The sequence below is a fragment of the Pan troglodytes genome, chromosome 4 (genome assembly GCF_028858775.2).
Source record: "Pan troglodytes isolate AG18354 chromosome 4, NHGRI_mPanTro3-v2.0_pri, whole genome shotgun sequence".
NCBI classification, from domain to species: domain Eukaryota; kingdom Metazoa; phylum Chordata; class Mammalia; order Primates; family Hominidae; genus Pan; species Pan troglodytes.
This window is the reverse complement of record NC_072402.2, coordinates 22,984,152-23,002,682: the sequence shown is the minus strand read 5'-3', so window position 1 is coordinate 23,002,682 and position 18,531 is coordinate 22,984,152. Positions and strand designations below refer to the sequence as shown.

At 38.6% G+C, this 18,531-nt stretch overlaps 1 long non-coding RNA gene across 1 annotated transcript in view; it reads right to left on the bottom strand.

The window, feature by feature from the left end:
- The window catches only part of LOC129143942 (uncharacterized), a 169,102-nt gene that overhangs the window by 82,366 nt on the left and 68,205 nt on the right, over positions 1-18,531 (bottom strand). The window contains exon 3 of the long non-coding RNA XR_008547902.2: positions 16,322-16,402. This is a non-coding gene — a long non-coding RNA (uncharacterized LOC129143942). The remainder of the gene's footprint in view (positions 1-16,321; positions 16,403-18,531) is intronic.

Here is an 18,531-nt window from a genome sequence, read left to right as displayed (position 1 = left end):
TGTTCTCTTTGAAAGATTTGCTTTCAATCAGGGTCTGTGACTAGGATGAAACAAGCAAGTACCAAGAGTGCAAAATAGAAGGCACAACCTTAGGGTTGTGCAGGTCCCAGATCAGCTCCTGAGAGTGAGAACCTCCTGACATTTTGCATCAGTGTGCCTCCTTGACTCACCCTAGTTCAGCTCTGTTCTCAACCTATGTTTAACAGACAGAGGTGTGTTTCTTTTATGAGGAAATGTTTCTGGCTTTAGGTCCATGGGACTTCATATTGCACCAGTTCTCTCCCAGATACTGCAATTTCAAGGCTGCAGAAGCAGTTGTTATTTGAGGACTCTCCTGTTAGACATTCACAGAACTTACTATTTTGATTCCATAGCTTAAAACTCTTGGGTGGTTAGCTACATGCTTGGTGAGAGTTCAAGACATTACTAATACTGGAAGAAATAACTGCGTTTTAATATATATATTATATATGTCATTTCTATAATGTTGAATATACTGTTTGCCTCATATTTTTTAATATTATGTTGGTGATGATGTCTATTTCATACATTATTGGTTTTTATCTCTACTAAAAGAAATCCTACAGCTGAAATTTTCCATGAATCAACAGAGCACATATGGAAATAAAATATGTAGGTCTTGCATCTGTAATAAATAGTTTTTGAAAGAAAGAGGTCATTTCTTCACTTGGTGCAGGCAGCTGGCACAAGCAAAGTAGAAAAAATCAATTTATTTGAATTAGAACTTTGCAAATATGATTGTATCATAATCACAATGATTCTATCATAGGATGGTGTTCAGCACAGCACTCTTAAGTAGGATATACATTTTAAAAAATTGAGTCATAGCTTTATTCAGAGGTTCTATGTCTATGAAGAATTGACTAGAATCTTTAAGAGAATTACATTCTTTTGATTCCTTTCTGTTACTGTATTTGCTTTTTGTTCTGAATTTCCTTTTTTAAATAGTAACCTTCTTGTGTCCTCAAAGTCATCTTTTACTTCTTTCTTGCCCTATGGCCTCACACTCAATCACTTGCCGAGGCCTGTTCATTGTTTCACTCTCTCCCAACCATGCCTTCTTTCCATTTCTTCCACTTGGACAAATGTAACAGCCTCCCATTCCCTAACCATCTTAGCCTTCCTTAAACCTTACTGTCTTTTCTTCATGCTCTGAAGCAGTTAATGTCTCCCCATTACCTCAAAGAGAAACTACAAAACCCTTTAAATAGCTTTAAAGTACCTCCATGATCTGGCCTTCATTTATCTTATATTTCTGATTTATAGTTTAGTGTTTCTATTCATAAACTACTTGCTGTTCACTATCTGAACTCTCACTTTTCTGCCTGCATAACTTTATCCATGCTATTTCCTTCAATAGGAATGACCTTACAAATTTCCCACAATCACCAAGTCACAGCTAAAATATCATTTTTTCCATAGAGCTTTTCTTGATCATACCAGCCAGAAGTCCTCTGAACATAAAATTATTCCTGGACTTGTTTGTGAAGTAGATTTTATAACTTTTTATTGCCATACCTATTAGATTACATGTACATTAATGTAAAATTCTCTGATTAATTAGCCTTCACTTTCTCATATGGTAAGCCAGCAACGTACCTTGTACACAACAGATGAAGCATGAACATTAATGTATAATGAGTGAATATAAATGTATATTCTGTCATATATATATATATATATATATATATATATATATATGGCTGGTCCTTATATTTGTTTACAGTTTCTTTTTCTCCTTTAGTTTTACTAAATATTGGCATAACCATCACACCATTTATTCAGCTGTGCACATTCTCAAATAATGTACATTTCCTTAGGTCTTACACGGGTAAATTATTCTGTTTTCATGGGATCATAAAAAGGAGGAAAATCTGCCACCTCATTCTCAACTCCTTCTACCAGCCCTAGAAGTTCATCTCTTCCAGCCCAACATTAAGATTTTTAGTCAAAGTGTAGTATTTCAGACCTGTGGGGTTGCCCCATATTCAGGGGACTCCTGAAAGCTGAGGACTCCCCAGGACTCAACGGGACCAGTGCCATTGTGTTAGCCCTGCCTTTGTTCCCCTGCTGCTCAGATCTGCAGGTTGTCAGATATAAGCAGCCATTTCTCTTGTAGGTGCCACAGAACTCAGATTCTAGCAGAAAAGATAAATGCAAAAAGGAAGTATTAGTGTCTATTATACTGAGACTGATCCTCAACATTCCAACTTGATAAACATTTAGCTCCACTCCCTTCTGTAACTCTGGTGTGTCAAAGCTCAAAACAGAGCCTGCCGCGAGCTGTGACTACAACCTACCAGTGCCTGGTTGTGAAAACTACAATCAGAGCAGTCAAGGGCAACATTTCTTAAAACCTATTTAATTCTAACATTTTTGAATGGGTGCTTTTGTTCTGGGTGGAATAGTATCACTTAGAAGGTGAAGAAGAATTTTATTTAATTTGTTTAAAAAGAACTTAGTGGAAGGGTCTTCTACAGTTTCAAAAATTCCCCACAAAAGTTTTATCTTGCATTTTTAATTAAATTGTACACTATTCTTTCAAGATAAATATTATAGCTTATAAACTATTAAGCTATTTGATCATTGATACAAAATAAAAATAAAAATCGTAAAAACCTCCAAAAAAACGTAAACAAACTATGTATCATTTAACTGGATTAACTAAAGTTAAATGAGAGCAAAAGAAAAGGTTTTTCATGGGTTAATTTGAGGAGACAACATCAAATAATAATTGGCAAAATGTTATAATAGAAATATTGCAATGATTTATTGAGTGTGAAGGAACTGGTGTTTTTTTTTTTTTGTCTTTTTTAATTTATTTATTTTTTATTGAGACAGAGTTTCAGCCTCCCGAGTAGCTGGGATTACAGGCATGCGCCACCTCACTCGGCTAATTTTGTATTTTTAGTAGAGACAGGGTTTCTCCATGTTGGTCAGGCTGGTCTCAAACTCCCGATCTCAGATGATCTGCCTGCCTCAGCCTCCCAAAGTGCTGGGATTACAGGCGTGAGCCACGGCGCCCGGCCCACTATGTTAATTTTTAAAATGATAAGCAGAATAACATCATCATAGATTGCATTATCTGTCCTTAATTCTTCCTTCCCTTCCTTCTCTTGCCAACCTTCAGTATTAGTTTGCTATAGTGACTTAAACAAAAGAAATTTATTTTCTCACAGCTTTAAAGGCTGGAAGTCTGAGATCAAGATGTTGATGGGGTTGATTTCTCCTGAGGGCAGTGAGAAGAGAATCCAGGCCTCTCTCTTTGACTTGTAAATGGCCATCTCCTCCTTAAGACTTCTCATTGTCTTGCCTTTGTGTCTTTATGTCCAAATTTCTTCATTTTATAAGGACACCAGTCATGTTGGATTAGGGCCTACTTTGATAACCTCTTTTTTTTTATTATTATACTTTAAGTTTTAGGGTACATGTGCACAACATGCAGGTTTGTTACCTATGTATACATGTGCCATGCTGGTGTGCTGCACCCAATAACTCGTCATTTAGCATTAGGTATATCTCCTAATGCTATCCCTACCCCCTACGCCCACCCCACAACAGTCACCAGTGTGTGATGTTCCCCTTCCTGTGTCCATGTGTTCTCACTGTTCAATTCCCACCTATGAGTGAGAACATGCGGTGTTTGGTTTTTTGTCCTTGCGATACTTTGTTGAGAATGATGGTTTCCAGATTCATCCATGTCCCTACAAAGGACATGAACTCATCATTTTTTATGGCTGCATAGTATTCCATGGTGTATATGTGCCACATTTTCTTAATCCAGTCTATCATTGTTGGACATTTGGGTTGGTTCCAAGTCTTTGCTATTGTGAATAGTGCTGCTATAAACATATGTGTGCATGTGTCTTTATAGCAGCATGATTTATAGTCCTTTGGGTATATACCCAGTAATGGGATGGCTGGGTCAAATGGTATTTCTAGTTCTAGATCCCTGAGGAATTGCCACACTGACTTCCACAATGGTTGAACTAGTTTACAGTCCCAACAACAGTGTAAAAGTGTTCCTATTTCTCCACATCCTCTCCAGCACCTGTTGTTTCCTGACTTTTTAATGATCGCCATTCTAACTGGTGTGAGATGGTATCTCATTGTGGTTTTGATTTGCATTTCTCTGATGGCCAGTGATGATGAGCATTTTTTCATGTGTCTTTTGGCTGCATAAATATCTTCTTTTGAGAAGTGTCTGTTCATATCCTTCACCCACTTTTTGATAGGGTTGTTTGTTTTTTTCTTGTAAATTTGTTTGAGTTCTTTATAGATTCTGGATATTAGCCCTTTGTCAGATGAGTAGGTTGAAAAAATTTTCTCCCATTCTGTAGGTTGCCTGTTCACTCTGATGGTAGTTTCTTTTGCTGTGAAGAAGCGCCATAGTTTAATTAGATCCCATTTGTCAATTTTGGCTTTTGTTGCCATTGCTTTTGGTGTTTTAGACATGAAGTCCTTGCCCATGCCTATGTCCTGAATGGTATTGCCTAGGTTTTCTTCTAGGGTTTTTATGGTTTTAGGTCTAACATGTAAGTCTTTAATCCATCTTGAATTAATTTTTGTATGAGGTGTAAGGAAGGGAGCCAGTTTCAGCTTTCTACATATGGCTAGCCAGTTTTCCCAGCACAATTTATTAAATAGGGAATCCTTTCCCCATTGCTTGTTTTTCTGAGGTTTGTCAAAGATCAGATGGTTGTAGATTTGCAGCATTATTTCTGTGGGCTCTGTTCTGTTCCATTGGTCTATATCTCTGTTTTGGTACCAGTACCATGCTGTTTTGGTTACTGTAGCCTTGTAGTATAGTTTGAAGTCAGGTAGCATGATGCCTCCAGCTTTGTTCTTTTGGCTTAGGACTGACTTGGCAATGCGGGTTCTTTTTTGGTTCCATATGAACTTTAAAGTAGTTTTTTCCAATTCTGTGAAGAAAGTCATTGGTAGCTTGATGGGGATGGCATTGAATCTATAAATAACTTTGGGCACTATGGCCATTTTCACAATATTGATTCTTCCTACCCATGAGCGTGGAATGTTCTTCCATTTGTTTGTATCCTCTTTTATTTTGTTGAGCAGTGGTTTGTAGTTCTCCTTGAAGAGGTCCTTCACATCCCTTGTAAGTTGGATTCCTAGGTATTTTATTCTCTTTGAAGCAATTGTGAATGGGTGTTCACTCATGATTTGGCTCTCTGTTTGTCTGTTATTGGTGTATAAGAATGTTTGTGATTTTTGTACATTGAATTTGTATCCTGAGACTTTGCTGAAGTTGCTTATCAGCTTGAGGAGATTTTGGGCTGAGACGATGGGGTTTTCTAGATATACAATCATGTCATCTGCAAACAGGGACAATTTGACTTCCTCTTTTCCTAATTGAATACCCTTTATTTCCTTCTCCTGCCTGATTGCCCTGGCCAGAACTTCCAACACTATGTTGAATAGGAGTGGTGAGAGAGGACATCCCTGTCTTGTGCCCATTTTCAAAGGGAATGCTTCCAGTTTTTGCCCATTCTGTATGATATTGGCTGTGGGTTTGTCATAGATAGCTCTTATTATTTTGAGATACGTCCCATCAATACCTAATTTATTGAGAGTTTTTAGCATGAAGGGTTGTTGAATTTTAGGAACTGGTCTCTTTAAAGGAGCATCAAAATTGCTTGCATACCATATGTCAATCTATTATTTGAGGGACATCTGTCAATTGCCTATTTTCCTTTGATGACATTAGATTTAATCAATAACATGTATCTAGATATTATATATGGCAAAAATGTTCCAGAGTACAACTATTTATTGGGGAAACACTTTTATTTAAAGCAAAATATCATGGGCAAATTTGACCTTTTTCAGCTTCAAAATATCTTAATACTGAAGTTCCTAGTGTCAGACCCAAATGAACCCACCATAGCTGACTTTACAGTAACATTATTCTGTAAACGTTGTACTTAAAATCATAGGTTTCTCCTTCTTAGGTGATGTTTCATAAACAAGGAGCAAAATTTTAGTACTGTATTAATTAGAACTCTTTTGAATGCACATGGTAGATAAACCAAGGAAACCCAGCTCTAATAAATGTTTTCTTTCCATCACTTCCATCTGGCTTCTGCTGTGTCAGCTTCAGTTTCATCTCCACCTATAGTTAGGATGACTTCCACAGGCCCCACTTCACTATTTTCCTCTGTCGTAGAAGTCCTAACAGTCTCTTGACATCTGATTCTCTATGGTGGGATCACATGCCTATTTCTGAACCAATTCCTATGGTCCTAAGAGATTCAGAGTCTCATTGGTCAGGTCTGAATTACATGTCATCCTTGGAGCTGAGAATCGAGTCAGCTCTACTCAAATCACAGAAACTGGTTGTGAGAAGGGGAATAGCTCCCAAATAAAATGGAAGTGGGATAAATGGATTATGTGGAGTTCAAAAAGCAAGAAATACCTGTTATGAGTAAGAACAACGCAGTCCTGTTCATCAAGGAACCTAGAAGTAATGCCGGTTCTACCACAGTTGTTCAGCCTTGGGAAGGTCACTGCTGGGCTTTTGAGATTTTTTTGGCTCACTCACTGTTTTAGCCTCCTAATCCATAGGAATCCCTTTCCAGTCTCTTCTGTACTGTTCCCAGGATAAGGTCCAAAATCCTGAATAGAGCCCTATATAAGCAGCCTCGGTTTACCTCTACAGCCTCATCTCAAAACTCACTCTGAATGGCACTCTCAGCTCAAACCACCCAGGCCCTTTGTTAATTTCTTAAACAGGTCATGACCTTCCTGTAACAGGGCCTTTGCACACTCTCTACCTATTCCCTAGACAGCTCTCCTTTCTCCTATTTGCTCAGTGAAGCCCTGTTCAACCTTCAGATATTATTCAAGCATTATTTCCACAAAGAAGTTCTCCTAACACCACTCCTATTGGGGTCACACTCTCCTATAATACTCTCTCATAAAGCATATCATTTAATAACATTTATCATAATTTTTATTTTATACATATTTTTGTGATAAGTTGATTAATGTTTTCATCCCCCACTAAAGTATAAGCTCCGTGAGGAATAGATCTATTTTTGCTTACCACTATATCCCTGTGCCTAGCACATAGTCAATACTCAATAAAGATCTGTAGACTAAATGAAGGAATAAATAAAGACACTTTATGACAATGAGTCTCTGAAGTAATCTCTTTCATCTCTGAAGTAATAGGGTTAAACCAAAAGATTTCATACCATCAATTCCAGCTCTAAAATTCTCTGATTCTAATTAAACTCTATAAATGCTTCATATTATTAAATGGTTAAATGTTTTTGAATAATACTTCTGAAGAAACCAGTAAATAAATATGCTTATTTAGCCAGTGGATATTATAAGTCAATAAATTAAGTTAGTGAAATATTGCCATCCAAATTATAACAACCAGTTCTCCATTTCCATTGATTTAGAATTAAACAAATATCTTCTACCCTCATATAAGACCATACAAGGTAGTTTAAAATCACTGTACGAGTGGTGATTAACAAAATGAACTTTTCTGGAGGACTAAGGCCAGGGCTAGCAATATTATGAGGTAAATAAACTTTGTCATCCACACCTTTCCTTTTGTTTTCCATTTCTCTTATTTGGGGGCCATGCACACCCCACTATCTGAGATAAAATGCTCAGTGTCTTCTTTCTCCCCACTGGTTATCCCTATATTAGATCCCCCACACCCACATAAGACCTGCATAATACCCCAACACATACACTGTGAATCACTGTCTTCTAATTCTCCATTAAAACTTACCTGCGCTTGCCTCTATTTCTTCAGAGCCCTGATCTTTACTGGGTGTCAATGGTTGTAATGGGTTATTAAGAAGAAAACTCATCCATTCTAATATGTTACGTAGTTAATTAATGCTACCTCCCTCAAGATAATAGGGCATATGTCCACTTAAAGGCTTTTAAGAAATGACAGTAATGGTGGAAATTTCAGGCACCACTGCAGACTGATGAGGGAGATGGATTTTAAAGCATGGGGCCCTCTCACTGATTCTCAAGTTATTCCATGTAGGCAGCTGCCGACTCTGCCCATGAGTAAGCCAGTCTCTCTCTGGAGAACTTTATAAACAGCATGAATTTCACTGTTTGACATGGGTAAAGCATAGTTCTCCCAGAAAATAACCTCTTTTAAGGTATCATCTGTTTATGAAGCTGTGGTTTAGATGTCCTCAAGACTAGGATTATACTTCCAGCTTCAAGATTGAACAGGTCAGCCTGCCCTGGGAAATAGATGAATTTGAAAGTATCTTTAAGTAGCTAGCTGATTTACTTATCATTTTCATTTTGGATTCTTATTCAAGCTATATACTGCTAGAAACGATAGAGAAAGTTGAAATCTCATTGTGTGCCCTGCTCTCCCAGAACATAATTTTTCCCTCCATCTGTGAATATCCTGTTGATATCAGGGGGAGTCACCACGTGCAGAGAGGGGAGACACATGCCAGGAGAGAGAAGCCCATTATGTAGTTGAGACCTAATTTTGCTTAATCTTCTTGATCTCTATAAAGAGCATTCTAAGACCCCACAGGATTTAAACAAAAAACATAAAGATGAAGAAGGACTGCTCAAGCAGAGCCAGTGTAATACTTATTTATTAATGTCGTCCATCACAGTGTGTTTACGCAGCTAACCAAAATTTAAAACTGTCTGACTGAGAACAGAGGAGGGAAACAGATTGCTGTATCAAGGCAAAAACACTCACTCCATCGCTATTTACTTATATTTGGAAAATGAAAAGAAATAATATGAGTGCCACATTAAAGACCTCCGTTTCCATTTAAAATGAAAAGAACGATATGTAAAAACATAAATCTGTGACCCTAGGTTTATCTTTAAATAGAAAACTCCTCTTGATAGAGAAACACTCCACACTTAATACGGAATTAATATTAAAGGAGGCTTATCCTTCATTTTCTCCAATTTCTTCTGGGAAGGAAGGAGCTGGAACAGGGGATCTCAAAATGGCAGCAAGAGAAGGAAAGCTCACAGCTTAATGAGACCGACTTGGAGAGTAGACTCCTTGTATCAGTAATTCAGCTTTGTAAAATACCGTAAAGGCCTCCAGTTCAAGCAAAAGGTAGTGCATTTTGCGGTTGAACTCTTCCAGTGACAAGAAACTCATCACCCCTCAGGCAGCCTATTCTAGTTCTGGATAGCTTAGCACATTAGAAATTTCTCCCTTGTAATATTCTGAAATCTGTGCCCTCGTAATTTTCCTTTATTGCTCCTACTCTGCCCCATGGAGCCAACCACACAGAATGAATCAAATGTGTTTTGCACAGTATGGGCCCTCAAATATCAGAAGATAGTTTTCTCCGAACACTACCACCTTTTCTTTCTCAGTGCTTTAATCTGCAGCTTTATAGCTATGAGACCATCGCTGAAAATTTTCCTAACTTCCTGAAGCCTTCTTCCTTCCAGAGACTTACATCATGAAGCCAGACTTATCTTTTTACTAAATTTTGAAATCTGCTCTCTCTTACATGGTCTGCTGGTTTACACGTAAGATTATCTACTTAGGCTAACAATTTTGGATGTTATAAAATGAACAGGCACCTGTCTGGAGAGGAGAAAAATTAGGTCCTTATGTATCTTTGAATCCTCTACAGTGGTCCCCAACCTTTTTGACACCAGGGACCAGTTTCATGGAAGACAATTTTTCTATGGACTGGGGGATGGTGGTGGGGTAGAGGGGACAGTTTCAGGATGATTCAATTGCTTTACATTTATTGTACACTTTTTTCTATTATTATTATTATTACATTGTAATATATAATGAAATAATTATACAACTCACCATAATGTAGAATCTGTGGGAGCCCTGAGCTTGTTTTCCTGCAACTAAATGGTGGCAGATCATCAGGCATTAGATTCTCATAAGGAGCACACAACCTAGATCCCTTGCATTCACAATTCACATTAGGGTTCATGCTCCTATGAGAATCTAATGCCACTGCTGAGCTGACAGGAGACAGAGGTCAGGCAGTAATGTAATTGATGGCGAGCAGCTGTAAATACAGATGAAGCTTTGCTCATTCACCTCCTGCTGTGTAGCCCAGTTCCTACCAGGCCATCGACCTGGGCCCAAGGATTGGAGACCCCTGCCCTATAACACCTGCACCTACTAGCTTTCTTACAAACAAAGGCTTTAAAATGCATTGAGTGAATAAATGAATTAACGAAGAGTCCTTATATTCTAATGTTTGCATAAGGCTTGACATCTTATAACTTTAATTCATTATTTATCACAATAAATCAGTGAAAGAGGTATTATTATCCTTATCCTATAAATGAAAATATTACAACCCAGAAATAAGTGCATCTTGAAGAAAATGTTTTTACTGGGATAAAAACAACTTTGGACTTACTCTATATTACTGCAGCATACCTTTACAGGCTCTGAAAAAAACAAGATTTCCATAAAATATATTTGTATTATAAAGTCAAAGTTAATTTATATTTTAGTACACTTCTTGGTTAGAAGGGAAATACCTAAAAGTATTTTTCCTGATGTAATGAAAAAGCCCCAATAACAAACTATGCCTGCATGAAGGAGGCCATTAAAAAAAAAAAATCTCAATTTTTTTAACAATTAACACTACATTTATAATAAGAAAACACCTCCTTTTTAGATGAGATGTAAGGAGGAATACAAATACAATCTTATTAATCTATTAAATAAACATTTATTGAGAATCTATTGTGTCCAGAATAGCTTAGCATAATAAAGAAAGTCACAAAGAACAAGATGGGGCCCAACCCCAAACAGAAGGATAGCCTAATAGGTATGTGAAATAAAGAGAGAATAAAAACAAATGTATGCTAGTGGGATAAATTTATAAAGAGTGAAGACTTTCCATGGAAAACCTTAAAAGAATTGTGTTGGAGGATGGAGATAAAGTACATTCCAGGTAATTTATATGAACTGCTCGGCCTTAGATAAACCGTATAAGGGGATCCAGTATGTCTTGTGCTCCCTTCATTTCCCCTCTCTCACCTCTTTCAGGCAACCTTGATCAGACCTAACTTCTTGCTGCCCAAGGTCCATTGGTGGAAGACAATGAAGGAAGAAAAACTTATTTCAAAGTAGCAGAGACTTCTTTTATTACTGCTTCCAGCAAATTTAGAAACTTGCGGATTTATGAACCTAATTACTGTGACAAAGGATTCCTATCTCATTAGCAACCTGCAGAGTCCACTGGGAGCTTTTCTGTGTGCCCGGGACTTCCTGCCGCCCGTCCTCCCGATCCGCCCGATGCCCATGCTCCTCCTCCAGTTCTGTGCGTGAGCTGCCTGTCTGGCAATGCGCCCCACTCTGCCACTGCTCCACTCTGCCTCTGCTCAATGCGCCCCGCTCTGCTACTGCTCAATGCGCCCTGCTCTGCTACTGCTCAATGCGCCCCACTCTGCCACTGCTCAACGCGCCCCACTCTGCCTCTGCTCAGTGTGCCCCACTCTGCCACTGCTCAACGCGCCTCACTCTGCCATTGCTCCACTCTGCCTCTGCTCAATGCGCCCCACTCTGCCTCTGCTCAATGCGCCCCACTCTGCCACTGCTCAATGCGCCTCAGTCTGCCTCTGCTCAGTGCGCCCCACTCTGCCACGGCTCAATGCGCCCCACCCTGCCACGGCTCAATGCACCCCACCCTGCCACTGCTCAATGCGCCTCAGTCTGCCTCTGCTCAGTGCGCCCCACTCTGCCTCTGCTCAGTGCGCCCCACTCTGCCATTGCGCCACTCTGCCTCTGCTCAGTGCGCCCCACTCTGCCACGGCTCAATGTGCCGCACTCTGCCTCTGCTCAGTGTGCCCCACTCTGCCACTGCTCAATGCGCCCCAGTCTGCCTCTGCTCTCCCTTGTACATCCCACTGACACAGGAAGAAAACCCCCTTCCAGCTGTGCTCAGGCACAAAGAAACCCTTCATAGGCGACATCCATCCATCCAATCACTCCCTCAGTTAAATGGCCCCAGTAAGGGAGATCTTCGTAAGGGCCGCCTACTCATCCTATCACTTACTGAACTACTTTTCAACCTTCATTTCTTGTCCGATGATCTCAAATCCTTTACCTTTTAGTCAATGTGCGTGCTTTACAATTCTTAAATTCTACTTGGTGTTTTTCTATATCTCAGTGAAATTTTTCTGAGTCTAATTTGAAATTCAAACCTGGACCCAGTGTTCTCTCAAAATCCCTACTAGTACTATGTATTCATGATGAATTTTTTTTAATTCCTACAAATAAAAGGATTTCCATAAACTTCCCCAACAGTCTACAAATATTTCATGAGTGATGCATGCCAAAATGAGACTCTCACTCTGGTAAATACTGACTTGGCATACATGCCATCAAAGCATTTGCAGATTGATCTCAGTTAGATACTCACGGCCTGGTGGACTGATAACTGCAGCTGTAGGGAAGAGGGGAGGGAATGTTAGGCTTACTCCCAGCTCCCCTGCATACACTCAGTGTTCCTGAATGAGCTAGCAAACCTCATATGACAATTTGTGGTAACAAAATTGTGATCTTGACACAGCTCCTAGAACAACAGAGTACTGAATAACAACAAAAATTGCAGTGAGTGCCATCACCGTGAAATGATGATTCATTTGGCAACTGCCATACAATATAACAAAAATATACCCAGATGAAATGAAAGTTACTTCAAATTTATAAAATACAAAAAATCTTTAACTACCTATTCAAACCCCAACATCATATAGTTCTAGGATAGATTATATGATGTACAATGCTCTTCTCAAAGATGGTTTAAAACTTACGATGTCATGATTCCCTATATTTCAGGAGCTTGCTTTTCCATTCTCAGCTTGACTCTGCTTAAACTGAAAAGGATGGGCTACAGACCTTGACATATTCTGTGAAACCCTGAAGTAGTTGCATCCCCATCTGCTGTTTTTTTGAGCAGCATATCACAGACAGATCTGATGTCCACAGTCACCCCTCCCATTCATGTGCTCCCTTTGTCAGCATTCTCCAATGGCTCACATTTTGCTTCTAGCTTGTCTTAGTCTGTTTTCTGTTGCTATAACAGAATACCACAGGCTACGTAATTTATGAAGAAAAGAGACTTACCTGGCTCACAGTTGTACAGGCTGGGAAGTCTAAGATTGAGGGGCCTCATCTGGTAAGTGTCTTCTTGCCACGTCATAACATGGCAGAAGGGTAAGCAAGCACCAAGACCAGAGAGAAAGGGGCTAATCTTTCAAGATAATGCACCCACTCCTGTATTGATAGCACTGATCCACTCATGAAAACAGAGTCCTCATGACCTAATCACCTCTTAAAGGTCCCAACTCTCAACACTGTTAAAATGGCAATTAAGTTTCAACATGAGTTTTGGAGGAGACATACAGACCATAGGATAGCCTTTCACCTGTCAGTCCCTGATTACAGAGATTCCCATTCTGTCCCAGGAAACTTCTGTGGACCTCTGGGCCCTATTTTCCTTTAGGTATCATCTTTTCAATGAGTCTCTATACCCTACATCAGAGTTTATAATTTCCAGAGCACCCACTTACTCTAGAGGAATATTTTTAAAGATCTGAAGAGTTTGTGTCTGTTTCTACTCAACCTTATAGTAGTCTATCAATTTATTAGGTCCTGGGTAAAAAAAAAAATTAGAAACCAATGCACAATGCTAATAACTGTGAGATAACTTAATAGATATAAATGTTTCACAAAGGTGTTGCATAAGAAGAGGCCCATTAAGTAGATGTGTGAATCTGGAAGAAGAGAAAGGGTAATTCTGTTTAATAAGATGTTTCCAGCATTATCTTACTAATTTGCTAAGGAGCAGGTACAGGCCATACAGCACTTATAAAGTAATTAGAAATCCTTGATAATTGTTTTTTTAATTAACAACAAAATTTGAAGGAAAAAAAACCTGATATCCATTCCCACTTCTCTTCTGGATTAATTGTATTAGATTCAGGAAAGCAGTTTATGCACAAGAGATTTTTTCATTCCAAATTACAGGGTGAAGAGGAGACTATTGGATACTCATGTGATTTATGAAAGCAGAGGGTCCGCTTATTTCTCCTCCTTTTAATGTTACAAGAAAACCTGCTGATGATTTCTGACAAACTTTTGGTCTCTTATTAGGGGAGAGAAGATCTCACTGTAAACACTTACTTTCCCCTTAGCCCTTAATATCATGTTCCATCCTCAATTATTGAAGGTTACTGAGTCACATAAGTCCAACAAAGAGAATTTTGATCATCAGGAGTGATGACAAGGCCATCAGCATAAATATAACGAGCCCTGCATGGTCTACAGAAAGCAAATAAGAATATTACTGTGATAAATCTAGGCGCTTCATACTGTAAGTGAATGACTGATCACTCAGCTAGAATTGCCTCCCCATGGATTTAGGCTTCTATTTTATTTCATGTCAAGCATTATGCCTACTTCTATGTTCCTCTAAGTCAAGATCAAATATCCCTTCCAGTGAAAGAAAAAGTGCTGATAGGTGTTCCCGCCAAAATTGCGTCCATCCTTTTCATTAGAATCTTACCAAATTTTAAAGCTTACAATTTAAAATTCCAGTCATCTCCTGAAAATCAGTTTTCTCTAAGAATTTCACCTGCTGCTTGGCTTGAGGTGCATCTGTGTAAGTTTTTATCTTCTGTATTCTAGAATAAAAAAGAATGCCATTTTTATTTTATTCCCTTCTATGCCTAGGAATTGAGATTGTGTTCTGAGGTGGAATGAAGGATACAGGAAAGACCCTGATCTGTTGCATACATTAAAAATGCAATTTGGGGAAGTGTAAAATGTCCAAATTGTGACATTTCTGGCCTCTTTTATGGCCACTGAAGGAGATGGAAGACATTGTCACACCGAAAATCAGTCATTCAAAAATTAAAAATAAATGTTTAGCTAGGTGACCATACTTTCTTGTTTGCACAGGGACAGTCTCGGCTAGTGCCTGTGGTCAGGCATAATTATTAAAAGTGCCATTTCTCACCTTCAAAAGTGTCCCAGTTTATGGCTAGCCATATGTAGAAAGCTGAAACTGGATCCCTTCCTTACACCTTATACAACAATTAATTCAAGATGGATTAAAGACTTAAACGTTAGACCTAAAACCATAAAAACCCTAGAAGAAAACCTAGGCATTACCATTCAGGACATAGGCACGGGCAAGGGCTTCATGTCTAAAACACCAAAAGCAATGGCAACAAAAGCCAAAATTGACAAATGGGATCTAATTAAACTAAAGAGCTTCTGCACAGCAAAAGAAACTACCATCAGAGTGAACAGGCAACCTACAAAATGGGAGAAAATTTTCGCAACCTACTCATCTGACAAAGGGCTAATATCCAGAATCTACAATGAACTCAAACTAATTTACAAGAAAAAAACAAACAACCTCATCAAAAAGTGGGTGAAGGATATGAACAGACACTTCTCAAAAGAAGACATTTATGCAGCCAAAAGACACATGAAAAAATGCTCATCATCACTGGCCATCAGAGAAATGCAAATCAAAACCACAATGAGATACCATCTCACACCAGTTAGAATGGCAATCATTAAAAAGTCAGGAAACAACAGGTGCTGGAGAGGATGTGGAGAAATAGGAACACTTTTACACTGTTGGTGGGACTGTAAACTAGTTCAACCATTGTGGAAGTCAGTGTGGCAATTCCTCAGGGATCTAGAACTAGAAATACCATTTGACCCAGCCATCCCATTACTGGGTATATACCCAAAGGACTATAAATCATGCTGCTATAAAGACACATACACACGTATGTTTATTGCGGCACTATTCACAATAGCAAAGACTTGGAACCAACCCAAATGTCCAACAATGCTAGACTGGATTAAGAAAATGTGGCACATATACACCATGGAATACTATGCAGCCATAAAAAATGATGAGTTCATGTCCTTTGTAGGGACATGGATGAAATTGGAAACCATCATTCTCAGTAAACTATCGCAAGGACAAAAAACCAAACACCACATGTTCTCACTCATAGGTGGGAATTGAACAGTGAGAACACATGGACACAGGAAGGGGAACATCACACTCTGGGGACTGTTGTGGGGTGGGGGGAGGGGGTAGGGATAGCATGAGGAGATATACCTAATGCTAAATGACGAGTTATTGGGTGCAGCACACCAGCATGTCACATGTATACATATGTAACTAACCTGCACATTGTGCACATGTACCCTAAAACTTAAAGTATAATAATAATTTTTAAAAAGTGTCCCAGTTTAGACAATAAATTACATGGTGATCCTACTTACAACCAAGTTGGAAGAGAGAATTCTTCAAGCTTCCTAAAAGTAATCTTCCAGGTAAATATGAGGTTTCTACTGGTATTCAACCTAAAAGAGAAAATATAATACTTCAGGGATTAGGGTCTAATTACATCTATCTTTCTGCAGGTTTTTATTTTTAAAAACCTCATCTTTATGATTAAATGTAGATATCATCCCCTATGACGAGGATGGACTTTTTTAAGTGTTCAAACCAACTAACAATCAGCTAACTAATTTAACAATCTAACTAACTAAATGATAGAGATTGAAAAATCACAAGACAGCTTACCTGTTTTCACCAATGTGCCTAGACCCAGGGGATTTGAATAAATGCCTCACATTCATTTATTCATTCAACAGGTATTCAATAAGTATGAAGAACTGTGCTAAGTGTTTTGGGGCATAGAAATCAAATCAGATTCAGACACTGCCCTCATGGACTTTATAGTCTAGTAGATAAGATAAGAAACATATATGATAAATGTCCACAGGAAAGGAGACTACACAGTACTAATTGAGTCTAGTGGGAAAAAAAGATGACATTCTTATCAGGGGACCTGGGATATATACTGACATAACCATTCTGGTTGTTTAAGTTTTGAAATACTTCCCAAGCAGTTGATAAAAAGAAATTCTCCAAGCCACCTTATGGTGTCCCCAAGTCACTTATTTAGGCCCCCAGGTCATCTTGTGGTGCCCCAACATGAGCCACAGCAGCAGGTGAACAAGTCCAGGAGCGTTTCTGGTGAAAATAAGGATGGTCCAAATAGTTGCAGAGTAGACTGAGACAGCTGCTTGGGCAGTGGAGACGACGCAGGTTGGAAAGGTGAAGGACCCGTACACTGCTCAGGAACAGCCCAGTGTCCATAGGCCTGCAGAGCAGTGGCATTGGTATCAACATTGTCAGCAGGAGCCTGGCAATGGGCTGTCTAGATTGGTTCATCTGAGAAATGCTAGTGTTCTGATGCATCCCCAGTCAAAGCATAGACAGCACACACAGTCACCTCTAGCTGCAACAAAACATCAAGCTCCAGGGGACCTGGTGACTCTTTCATTCTATTCCCTATGGAAACACATTGACATTATTGTAATACAGCATTATTCTCTTGATTTTTACTAAGGGTCAGCATAAGAAATGACAGTATGAATACATTTTCCATATCTTGTTTAAAGGCCACTATTAAAGAGAAATTGATTGAGAATGAAAGTGAAGTGTCTTGAAGAAGATGGCCTATAAGCCTGAGAGTGTGAACAGAAAAAATAAGGTTAAAAAATATAATCAGAAAAAGCTGGCCTCTGTGAGGTTAAAATAATTCTTTGGCCCCTCACTATAAAAATACTTTCAATATTTTCTTTTATTTTAGTAATTCATGGTTAGGTTCTTGTTTATTTCCAGGAACATTTTCTTCTTACCAACTGGTATATATCCTTTTATTAGAAAATGAATACTACATGACTCATGGAATTTCTTTATTGGCCTTTGTGACCCGCACAGGAACTAAATTTAATGTGCAACTGTAGAAAATATCCCTAGCTTAGATTTCAGATCTAATGATCTCCTCTGTTCCTACATATGGCCCTTAATATTTTAGCCTTATGTTAACATCTTATTGTATATGTGTAACCCATATCAAATTCTCCCAAAATAGGAGACTTACATCAAGTAACAGGTATATTTATGGATATGTTTTATAAAATATACAATCTTTTGAAATTTTAGACAGAAATTTCAAGAAAGTATTAAATAGACGAAGTGTTCATCTAAACTCTGTGTCCTTTGTGGGTAGCGTCATAATACTCCACCCTTTCTTGAGTGCTTACAACAATTCTTAGCTCATATTTGTTGAATAACAAAATGAATACTGCATTAAGGAAGTATTATCGTATTATTCTCAAGATCATAATGGAGGTCAAACACCACCATAATGATGTCAAAATCCCTTCATTTTCTGAACTAAATGTGTAACAAACTTGCCAAAAGTATATTAATCATCATCTGTGACCAGGAAATGTTTTTTAATTATTTGGATATTTTGTGGTATTCGACATAGCAGGGATTTTAGCTGGAATGCAACTTAAAGAAAATCCTGTCTGCAACCGTAATGCAAAACTTTCCACTTAGCAGGAGAACACCCAGTATATCTGCCTCTCAAGGAGTCCATTCATTTTCAGTTTCCAGCGTTGAGGTCCCCCTC